This window comes from Trichomycterus rosablanca, chromosome 1, assembly GCF_030014385.1.
Source record: "Trichomycterus rosablanca isolate fTriRos1 chromosome 1, fTriRos1.hap1, whole genome shotgun sequence".
Classification (NCBI taxonomy): domain Eukaryota; kingdom Metazoa; phylum Chordata; class Actinopteri; order Siluriformes; family Trichomycteridae; genus Trichomycterus; species Trichomycterus rosablanca.
Genome location: NC_085988.1, coordinates 38,642,314 through 38,654,096, shown reverse-complemented (window position 1 = coordinate 38,654,096; position 11,783 = coordinate 38,642,314).

Here is an 11,783-nt window from a genome sequence, read left to right as displayed (position 1 = left end):
TTACTTTTACATTTACACTGATTAGCCATAACATTAAAACCTGACTATACTGACTGTAGTCCATCTGTTTCTCTACATACTTCTTTTTACCATGCTTTCACCCTGTTCTTCAATGGTCAGGACCCCAACAGGACCACTACAGAGCAGGTATTATTTAGGTGGTGGATCATTCTCAGCACTGCAGTGACACTGACATGGTGGTGGTGTGTTAGTGTGTGTTGTGCTGGTATGAGTGGATCAGACACAGCAGCACTGCTGGAGTTTTTAAATAGCGTGTCCACTCACTGTCCACTCTATTAGACACTCCTACCTAGTTGGTCCACCTTGTAGATGTGAAGTCAGAGACGATCACTCATCTATTGCTGCTGTTTGAGTTGGTCATCTTCTAGACCTTCATCAGTGGTCACAGGACACTGCCCACGGGGCGCTGTTGGCTGGATATTTTTGGTTGGTGGACTATTCTCAGTCCAGCAGTGACAGTGAGGTGTTTAAAAACTCCATCAGCGCTGCTGTGTCTTATCCACTCATACCAGCACAACACACACTAACACACCACCACCATGTCAGTGTCACTGCAGTGCTGAAAATCATCCACCACCCAAATAATACCTACTCTGTAGTGGTCTTGGGAGAGTCCTGACCATTGAAGAACAGCATGAAAGGAGGCTAACAAAGCATGCAGAGAAACAGATGGACTACAGTCAGTAATTGTAGAACTTCAAAGTGCTTCTATTTGGTAAGTGGAGCTGATAAAATGGACAGTGAGTGTAGAAACAAGGTGGTTTTAATGTTATGGCTGATCATTGTAAATCAGGCTACATTTCTTGATGCAGTGACAAACTGTGTCTAGTGAGAGATGTATCTGAAGTGTCCTTAAGACCATGTGGCTATATTTGTCACAGTAACATGATGGTTTTTCATGCAGTGATGCCTTAGGGCTCGAAGATTACAGACTTTCAAAAGTTGTTTTCTGGCCTTGCCTTAGGATTTCTCCAAATTTCCAGAATATTTTTTTACAATGTTATGTACAGTAGGACACAAAAAGTGAAAACCTAAATAATTTGTGCTGCAAAATGTTCTTTTTGAACTAATTAACAGTTCAAAAAGAAAGCAAAGTTTCACCCAAAGTGGTGAACCATGACCTTTGTTTGTAAGACTGAGCCTTTGGTGGATCCTCTATTTTTGATTTTGTTTATATTTACAAAATACAAATAAGAAAATAAGGGGCGGCACGGTGGCTAAGTGAGTAGCACTGTCGCCTTACAGCAAGAAGGTCCTGGGTTCGATCCCCAGGTGGGGCGGTTCGGGTCCCTTCTGTGTGGAGTTTACATGTTCTCCCCATGTCTGCATGGGTTTCCTCCGGGTGCTTCGGTTTTCTCCCATAGTCCAAAGACATGCAAGTGAGGTTAATTGGAGATACGAAATTGTCCATGACTGTGTTCGATATAAACTTGTGAACTGATGAATCTTGTGTGATGAGTAACTACATCACACAAGAGTCTGTCATGAATGTAACCAACGAGTGTAAAACATGACATTAAAATCCTAATAAAGAAACAAGTAAGATGGTCAGCCAAAATATGGAAAATAGTTTAGTTTAGTTTGTAGTTTAATTAAAAGTTCAAGAGAATTAACAAATTACAGATTCTTGTTTTTTTATTGCATTCTACAAACTGTCCAACTTTTATTTTGAAAATTGGTAAGAAAGCAATAAATATTAGAAAATAATAGTAATTTTTATATGTTAAATGTCTTATGGAGGTCTGTACTGGCCAATAAAGAATCAACATCCAAGATTTTACATAAAAGAAAAAGGCGGAGTGGGGGTCGGGTTTAAAGAATATACAGACCCTTCACATTTCATCCACTCGTTTTAGTGCTTCAAAACTCAAAATTTTAAAGACTTTAAATTGTAAAAAATCATACTTTATCTTTGGTCACAAATGTATCCTATTGCTTCTATTCAGCCTCAAGAGGATTTGTGCAGCTGGTATCCCAAACCCACTAAGTTATGAGTGAGTGAGTTTCCTAAAATGGAAGGGTGCAACATTCATTTGTCTTTAATGACAGAGTGTTATATCAGTGTCTATCTCTCTTTCACTGGCTCTGTTTTCTCTCTCACTTTCTTGCATCTCAAGTTGATCAAGTGCCAGCGTGTCCTCAGTTCACCTCTGTGCTGTACTGCAGCAGTCTGAAAGGATCACTGCACCTCCATCTGCGTTCTCCTGCTAGATGCTTTTCAAATGCAGTCATGCTCTCCTACTACAGGCTGACGACCATGTATAACGTGCTATTCACACAGGCAAAAGCTAGCAGCAGGCACATCTCAATAGCAGGTCTGTTTTAATAAGCAGATTTTATATGCTGATGCTTTTGTAGAAAAACAGTCTTACTGCATTTTTATTATAGATTATTTTTTGTTTTTTCCAAAGATGAAGGTAAAAACACCTTATCCAACAATAAAGCCACACATTACCTTACTTTAACAGATCGTAGTAATATGTGCATTAATTATGTTGTATGCAGTGTACTTTAAGTGTCAAATGGTAAAATAATAAACAGTTGTTGGAAACAATGTATGTTGTGTCTTACAAAAACACTCAAAATGTATTGCTGCAGTTTCACCTTAGCCAAAGTCATTTTAGTAGGTTTAAAACCATTTAGCTCAGCTAAAGGTACCAAGATCTGTTACAATGATAGATATATTTGTTTATTTTCAAATAAGAAAGCTATTTAATTACATTTTATCAGATGATCTTGAGCTGTCATGTATGACAGTAACAAGGCAGCAGTTTGCGGCATGTCCTTAGAGTCATATTATCTTAGCAATTAAGTGTGACCAATGCATTGTCGTTTCCATAGAAACAAGCATGTAAATCATCTTGGACAGGGCGCAGATTGCTTGGCATTACACCCATTCGTTCACTTACCTACTCATACAAAGCCACGTTTATTTATTTAATCTTTACAGTTCACCTACTGAAAAGATAAGAGAAAACTAAAGTGGCCATGATAAACTTGTGAGGTAGGCACTGATGCTTCACTATGCCACTGCTGCACCACCACACCACACTGATAAAAGTATAAATCAATATGTTATTCCATCATCTTCAGTAACCATTTTGGGCAACACGGTGGCTCAGAGGGTAGCACTGTCGCCTCACAGCAAGAAGGTCCTGGGTTCAATCCCCAGATGGGGCAGTCCGGGTCCTTTCTATGTGGAGTTTGCATGCTCTCCCCGTGTCTGCGTGGGTTTCCTTCAGGAGCTCTGGTTTCCTCCCGCAATCCAAAGACATGCAAGTGAGGTGAATTAAAGACACAAAATTGTCCAAGACTCTGTTTGACATTAAACTTATGAACTGATGAATCTTAACCAGTTTGAAGTGTATGAAACATGATGTTAAAATCCTAATAAATAAATAAATCAGTAACCATTTTATCCTTAACAGGGTCGCAGTGGGTCTAGAGCTAGTAAGAAGATGACTGGTTCAAGTCCCATCACTGCCAAGTTGCCACTGTTAGGCCTCTGAGCAAGGCTCTTCACCATAGTTAAATCACTCATTCAAACCTACGAGTTACCGTAGGCTGTCAATGCATTTTCTGCATATTTCAAGGTGGGAAAATCTTTCTTTGACTACTGGAAAAACCATGCAGACATTACTTATGCCAGATAGTGACCAAAGAAGATATTTTAATTCTGGAATCTGTGTTTAACTGACAAAGGTACAAATAATTTATTACCACTTAATTGTCTTTTGGTTTAAATGTGACACAACATGGATCCTGAGAATGTGGGTTTTATCCTCACCTTCAGTCAATGTCTGGGAGTGTTTGTGTGAATTTTCTGTGGGTACTCCTTTTTCCTCTACCTTTTTGAAAAACATATGAAGGTGGATAAAATAATTAAATAACAGATGCATCCAAATGTCTTTCATTGGCCTTTATGGATGTCAGATGTTTTGTCTGTCTGTCTCTGTGTGTGTGTGTGGAGAATGAGTTAGGAATGCATATGTGGGGCGTTAGAGGAACCGCATTCCCCATCACCACTATAAACTCTTTGACCCATCATATCTTAGTACCAGATTCAACTCTCTCTCTCTCTCTCTCTCTCTCTCTCTCTCTCTCTCTCTCTCTCTCTCTACTAAGCTATTATTAAACTCAATTAATAAAACTCAAATTTTAGAATTCAACTGAAAGTAAAATGCTGTTTTTGTTAAAAGACAATAAGTACATTATATATTTTTTTTCTCTTCTCAGTGGTAGATATAAGCTGCAGTGCAAAACAGTATAGCATGCACTGATATTTCAAATAGTCTTGTACATTTTAAATCCAAAGTTTGGGGAAGGTTCATTGCCCTGATGCACTGCCCACAAGCATGGTCTATAAAGACCTTGTTATGTTTAATGTGGACATATTTGACTGACTTAGAAAAACTGAAGCACCAACTGAGAGCCAGCCCTTATTTACCAACATTACTGCCCAACCTTAGTAGGGCTGCTATGCTATGGCTAGATGGAATTACATTCTCACAGTCATGTTTTCAGAAGAGTGAAGACTGTTAGAGCAGCAAAATAGGCAACCAACTACATATCAGTGCTAGCAAGCTTGGGACGACTTGCCGATAAATAACATTTGTATGTAGTTCCCAGGTGTTACGCTTTTATAAGGCTATTATTAATTTTTTTGCCACACTATCTATCTATCTATCTATCTATCTATCTATCTATCTATCTATCTATCTATCTATCTATCTACAGTATATAAATGTAAATTTTATTCTGGTACTGAGTTGGTGTCTTGGTGCACATGTTGTTGCCCACTTGGCAATTTGAGAAAGTGTTGTCCACCTTAATAATTCAGAGACGAGATAGCCACTGATTGGTTCTCTTGAGACGAGCCTACTCAGAACTCATTAAAAAAATCCAGCTTCTCCATGGCAATGGGCAGTTTTAATTCCGCTGCAGTGCACAGCAGGAATGCCGGATGGAGAGGCAGATCTTCCCACGCTTTAGAACAGAGAGGAATGCCTCTTTCACAGATATGCTGGTAGTGGCATCCATCTGGAGAAGATAGTGCAGTCACTGAAAAAAATTAACCTGTTTTTTTTTCAGTGCATGTCTTTCAGGTACTTCATAGTAACCAGCATAACTGTCAAATAGACAAGTGAGAAAGTATAAAACAACATAAAGTGACTTTGTGGTGGGCTACTACAAGCCACTGAAATAGCTTTCTTGCACCTTAGGACAGATTGTACAACTTGGAACTGTACTGAATAACTGGAGCACCATTCTTTCAAAAAGTATTTTCTTATCAGTCCAGCATCTCCCAAAGATGTTTTACTGGGTCAGTATTGGATGAATGCAAATGACATAGCATATAATGTACTTCATTTTCATACTCATCCAGCCATTCAGTGCCCCAGTGTGGCCTGTGGACTACCATCATAATATAAATGCTCTGTCATATTGATCAAGTTATAAGTCAGAATGAATTTTCATTGTTTGAAAATGCCCATACTAATGGACTCATACAATTTCAGCAAATTCCCTCTACAAATTCCCTCTACATAACCATCTCTTTAGAGGTCTTCTTGCATTTGTCACTTAACATAAATGTTACTTAACATAAATCTGATCATTTTCTCTTTTCTGTGAACAGTTGTCTGGTATACTGTATGTATTGTCATTATTATCACATATTATTATCTATTATTATCAGATATTTGTTTATGAATTTTCCAGCAATGCAGTCATTATTATAATTAAGTAATTAATGTCAATGCCTAATTTACTCACTCACAGCTAGGGCAGTTTGGAGCTGATAATTCATCATTTGCACATTTTGGAAAGGTGGATGAACCAGGTATCAAGAAGCAACCTAAGCAAACACATGACTCTTTACATGAAAAACTCCTCACAGACCAGATGGACCAAACCTAAGGATCAAACCTAGGTTCCCAAGACTCATGAGGACCCGCCTATTTAGCTCTACCACAGTGTAGTCCCTAAATTTTATTTAATTATACTAACAAATTATAATGGTAAACCTCTAATAACACAATGATTTGAACAAGCAATTGTTTAACCTATTGCTTACATTTTCTACAAAAGTACTAATTAAATAATTAACCCTGCAACAATAAAGCCTGTCCAGATCAAGAACGTTGTCCTTTTCTGCTAGTTTTTGTCCTCATACTCTTCTACATTTTCATTCACTTACGCACCACTCTCAACAAAGCCTAATGCTCACCAGCAGCTTTAGTGACATTTATCTATATATCTGCAGCCACATGTCCTGCCCTTCACAACCCTAAAAAAGGTATGTGCCCTCTCTATGCCCCCCAAACATAAGCACCATACTAAAGCTTGTGGTCAAGAACAACAGCTGACCATGTAGGGAGATGGGGAAAATCATGCTGCCCATTCGCTGCCACACACTGCATATGTGACTTATCACAGTCTTTTTTTACTTTTACCATCATCTATACACACAGATTCAGTTTGTCCAAACACATCTTGGGAGGCTGGAAAAGGGGTAAAAAATATTCCTAAAAGCCAGACAGCAATGAGTCAGACACAGCTGGATTGCACTACTGGCTCACAGCTGTTGAACTAATGGGGCATTTAGCCATGTCATATAATTGAATATGTCAGGATTAAAGCACAATAAAATAATCAACAATGATATAGTGTGATGTGCCATGCTACAGAGACATAACCCAAGAGATAATTAATTTTTGTATAGCTGCATTATTCTATGTCACATTTTCTTTAATAAAAAACATAATATTTGAATTTATATAGAGCAGTTTTTTTATTTTTTATTATTAAGTCACAACAGTGGTCAAAAGAAGTAGGGTGAACTCATCTGTAATTTGTTAATTCTCGAAAATCTTTATTTAACTGATAAAAGTAGAAGCACAAAATGATGTTTTTACTGATCAATCTCATTGTATTTTGTAAGTAGAAACACATTTGGAATTTAATGCCTGTTACACACTCAAAAAAGTTAGGACAGAAGCAAATTAAAAGTAAAATGTTTATAGAATATTAATAATTTACAGCTTTCCATAATAAGCAGGTAAATTGGTAACAGGCGAAGGAATCACGAATGGGTATAAAAGGAGCATTTAGCTAAGGATCAGTCTTTACAACCAATGATGGGTTATGACTCACTATTTTATGCAAGACTTCAAAAGAGAAATGGCAATTCATTCAAAAAGAAAATGTTTCCAATGCAAGATTGCAAATAAGGTGCCCAGGTGGCACAGCGAGATATTCTGCTAGCACACCAGAGCTGAGATTCTGAACTCCTCATTTCAAAACTCGGCATTGCCACCGGTCAGCTGGGCGCCATCTAGCGGGCATAATTGCCAGTGCATGCAATTATGAGGGATGACCTGAATATGTGGGCGGGGTCTTCAAACTCTGTGTAAGGACCCTGATTGGCGGATAGAGGAGCCTGTGCAGAGTCCATGGGAGGAAAAGGGTTCCGTTAAGGGCTGCGGGTCAGAGGAGGCGTGAGCAGCAATATACCTTTCTCAACTGCAAAAAAAACGGGGATCCCCAGCAGCGGAAGACAGATTGACTACACTAAATTGGGAGAAAAATGCATAAAATATATATATATATATATATTCATAACACTGTGAAAAGATTTAGGGTATCTGGAGAAATGGCAGTCCATGTAGGGCAAAGCCAGAAACCACTGCTGAATGTGCATGACCTGCATTGCGTGAAAAATGGTCATAATAATTTGACAATAATTTCACATGGTTCATACTACAGAAGACCATTGCTATTTAACACAGTCCACCACTGCATCAAGAAATGCAACCTGAAACACAAATCTACAACCAGACAATTATATGCAGAAATGCCTCAGATGATCCGAAAGACAGTGGACATGTGTGCTGTGGTCAGATTAGTCCACCGTTCAGCTTATGTTCAGGAAAAACGGATATCAAGTTGTTCCTGTCAAAGATGAAAAGGACCATCCAGACTGTTATCAGTGAAAGGTGCAAAATCCAACATCTGTCATGGTATGGGGGTGCATCAGTGCCCATGGCACTTATGTGTAAATAATCTCTATTGCACAATTTTTTATCACTACTATATTGTTTATTTTATTCTATGTATATACAGTATATATACCATTGTTTATTGTTTATTATACGTTTAGATAGTGTACCTTTTACTATTTAACTTGTATGTATGTTGACACCTGCACCTAAAGAAATTCCTTGTACATCTGCTACTTGGCGAATAAAAAGATTCTGATTCTGATTCTGATTCTGACTTGCATACGTGTGAAGGTACCACAAGTACGCTGAGCTGTATATTAGGATTTTAGAGAGACACATGCTGCCATCAAGGCATTGTCTTTTCCTGTGAAATCCATGATTTTTTCAGCAAGATTGATGACAGGCCTCATTCTGTCTGCACTACAATTGTAGACAGAGAATGTGTGAGCTTGACTGGCCTGCCTTCTGAAAATGTATGGAACATTATGGAGAGAAGAATCAGACCAAAAATTACCACGGACTGTTGAGCAGCTGAAGTCTTATATCAAGCAAGAATGGACAAAAATTCCAAATTAAATCCAAATTAATAGGTAGGGTGATGGAACACAGAGGTGAACATGCATTGTCCCAACTCTTTGGAGTGTGTTGCAAACATCAGATTCTAAATGTGTTCATATTTACAACATGTACAATGAAGTTGATCAGTGAAAACATTAGAAATCTTTTATTTCTGCTTTTATCAATTAAATAAAGACACAAGAGAATTAACAAATCACAGATTCTTCTATTTATTGTGTTTTAAATATTTTATTGTGTTTTAAAAAGGTTTTCTGGAAATGGGATTTGTACCTGCATTTTAAAACCATGTAACTATAAATTAACGAAATACACTTTATCATTGGAAGTTACTCCTTTTTTCTCTGGTGGTGTTACTTTTCTTTGCTTTTACAAAATGTTTAATAAAAACTAAAATGAGCTCCAAAAGTGCACTTAAGGCTTAAGCTGTGAGCCATTAAGCATTTGGGATGGATACACAACATAGGTGGTCAAAGTCACTTAACATCTGTCAGTCACATAAAAAGTTACAAAGAAAAGTATATACAAGTCTGACAAACATCCAGGCAAACACATTCTGCCAAACGATTGTACATTTCACACAGATTAATCACTCACAGTTCAGGCTGAATGTAAATTATGTAAAGCCTTATAATTAATATCAGATGAAAGCATATTTAGTTTATTCTCATTAATCAGTCATCTTTTTTAACTTTAGGTGACAAAGGGCATCTGACACGCCGCTGTAAAAAAAACAATTTTTAATTCGTTGGTCCTGCCCTGTAATGGACTGGCAACCTGTCCAGGGTGTTACCTACATTTCGCCCAGTGAATTGCACCCACCGCAACCCTGACCAAGATAAAGTGGTGGTAAAACAGACAATGAATTAATTAATTAATTAATTCAGTATTCCCCAGTTAATTATGAGCAGTCTAGACTTTGAGGCAAACCCACTATTCTTCACATATGGAATAAGGTTTTGGTGTTGAGTGCCTATTTTTTTTTACTAACATAAAGACATTATTTGTTTGTTTATTAGGATTTTAACGTCATGTTTTACACTTTGGTTACATTCATGACAGGAACGGTAGTTACTCATTACACAAGATTCATCAGTTCACAAGGTTATATTGAACACAGTCATGGACAATCTAGTGTCTCCAATTCACCTCACTTGCATGTCTTTGGACTGTGGGAGGAAACAGGAGCACCCGGAGGAAACCCACGCAGACACGGGGAGAACATGCAAACTCCACACAGAAAGGACCGCCCCACCTGGGTATCAAACCCAGGACCTTCCCAGGACCGATATACAGTGTATCACAAAAGTGAGTACACCCCTCACATTTCTGCAAATATTTCATTATATCTTTTCATGGGACAACACTATAGACATGAAACTTGGATATAACTTAGAGTAGTCAGTGTACAACTTGTATAGCAGTGTACATTTACTGTCTTCTGAAAATAACTCAACACACAGCCATTAATGTTTAAATAGCTGGCAACATAAGTGAGTACACCCCACAGTGAACATGTCCAAATTGTGCCCAAATGTGTCGTTGTCCCTCCCTGGTGTCATGTGTCAAGGTCCCAGGTGTAAATGGGGAGCAGGGCTGTTAAATTTGGTGTTTTGGGTACAATTCTCTCATACTGGCCACTGGATATTCAACATGGCACCTCATGGCAAAGAACTCTCTGAGGATGTGAGAAATAGAATTGTTGCTCTCCACAAAGATGGCCTGGGCTATAAGAAGATTGCTAACACCCTGAAACTGAGCTACAGCATGGTGGCCAAGGTCATACAGCGGTTTTCCAGGACAGGTTCCACTCGGAACAGGCTTCGCCAGGGTCGACCAAAGAAGTTGAGTCCACGTGTTCGGCGTCATATCCAGAGGTTGGCTTTAAAAAATAGACACATGAGTGCTGCCAGCATTGCTGCAGAAGTTGAAGACGTGGGAGGTCTCAGTGCTCAGACCATACGCCGCACAATGCATCAACTCGGTCTGCATGGTCGTCATCCCAGAAGGAAGCTGACGCTCAAGAAAGCCCGCAAACAGTTTGCTGAAGACAAGCAGTCCAAGAACATGGATTACTGGAATGCCCTGTGGTCTGACGAGACCAAGATAAACTTGTTTGGCTCAGATGGTGTCCAGCATGTGTGGCGGCGCCCTGGTGAGAAGTACCAAGACAACTGTATCTTGCCTACAGTCAAGCATGGTGGTGGTAGCATCATGGTCTTGGGCTGCATGAGTGTTGCTGGCACTGGGGAGCTGCAGTTCATTGAGGGAAACATGAATTCCAACATGTACTGTGACATTCTGAAACAGAGCATGATCCCCTCCCTTCGAAAACTGGAAGTGGAAGGTGGAGGAGTTCAAGGTGTCTAACATCCACCAGCTCCGTGATGTCATCATGGATTCCAGTAGCAACCTGTGCAGCTCTGGTGAATTCCATGCCCAGGAGGGTTAAGGCAGTGCTGGATAATAATGGTGGTCACACAAAATATTGACACTTTTGACACAATTTGGACATGTTCACTGTGGGGTGTACTCACTTATGTTGCCAGCTATTTAGACATTAATGGCTGTGTGTTGAGTTATTTTCAGAAGACAGTAAATCTACACTGCTATACAAGTTGTACACTGACTACTCTAAGTTATATCTAAGTTTTATTTCTATAGTGTTGTCGTATGAAAAGATATAATAAAATATTTGCAGAAATGTGAGGGGTGTACTCACTTTTGTGATACACTGTATATTCGCATTGGGTGTTCTGGTGTCACACATACAGTAAAATATCAAGTCATAGCCTAGTGGTTAAGGTACTGGACTAGTTATCAGAAGGTCACTGGTTCAAATCCCACCACTGCCAGGTTGCTGCTGTTGGGCCCTTGAGCAAGGCTCTTAACCCTCAATTGCTCAGACTGTATATTGTACCTGTAATGTAAGTCGCTTTGGATAATAAAATGTAAATGTAAAATGTCAAAATAAAATATACATTTTACTTTTATTTTGTAGACTCTGCAGGTTAACAAAATTAAAGGCCACATTGGTCTGTACATTAGCATGGGTTACCTTATGTTCACCTGTCCAATTAGACCTGCTTTCCCCACAGCACTGTAGTGTTGCAGGTATTGCGCCTGTGAATAGATGGGTGGGTGTCTGGAGACCCAGCAGTCCTCTCTAGAGGGATAATTAAG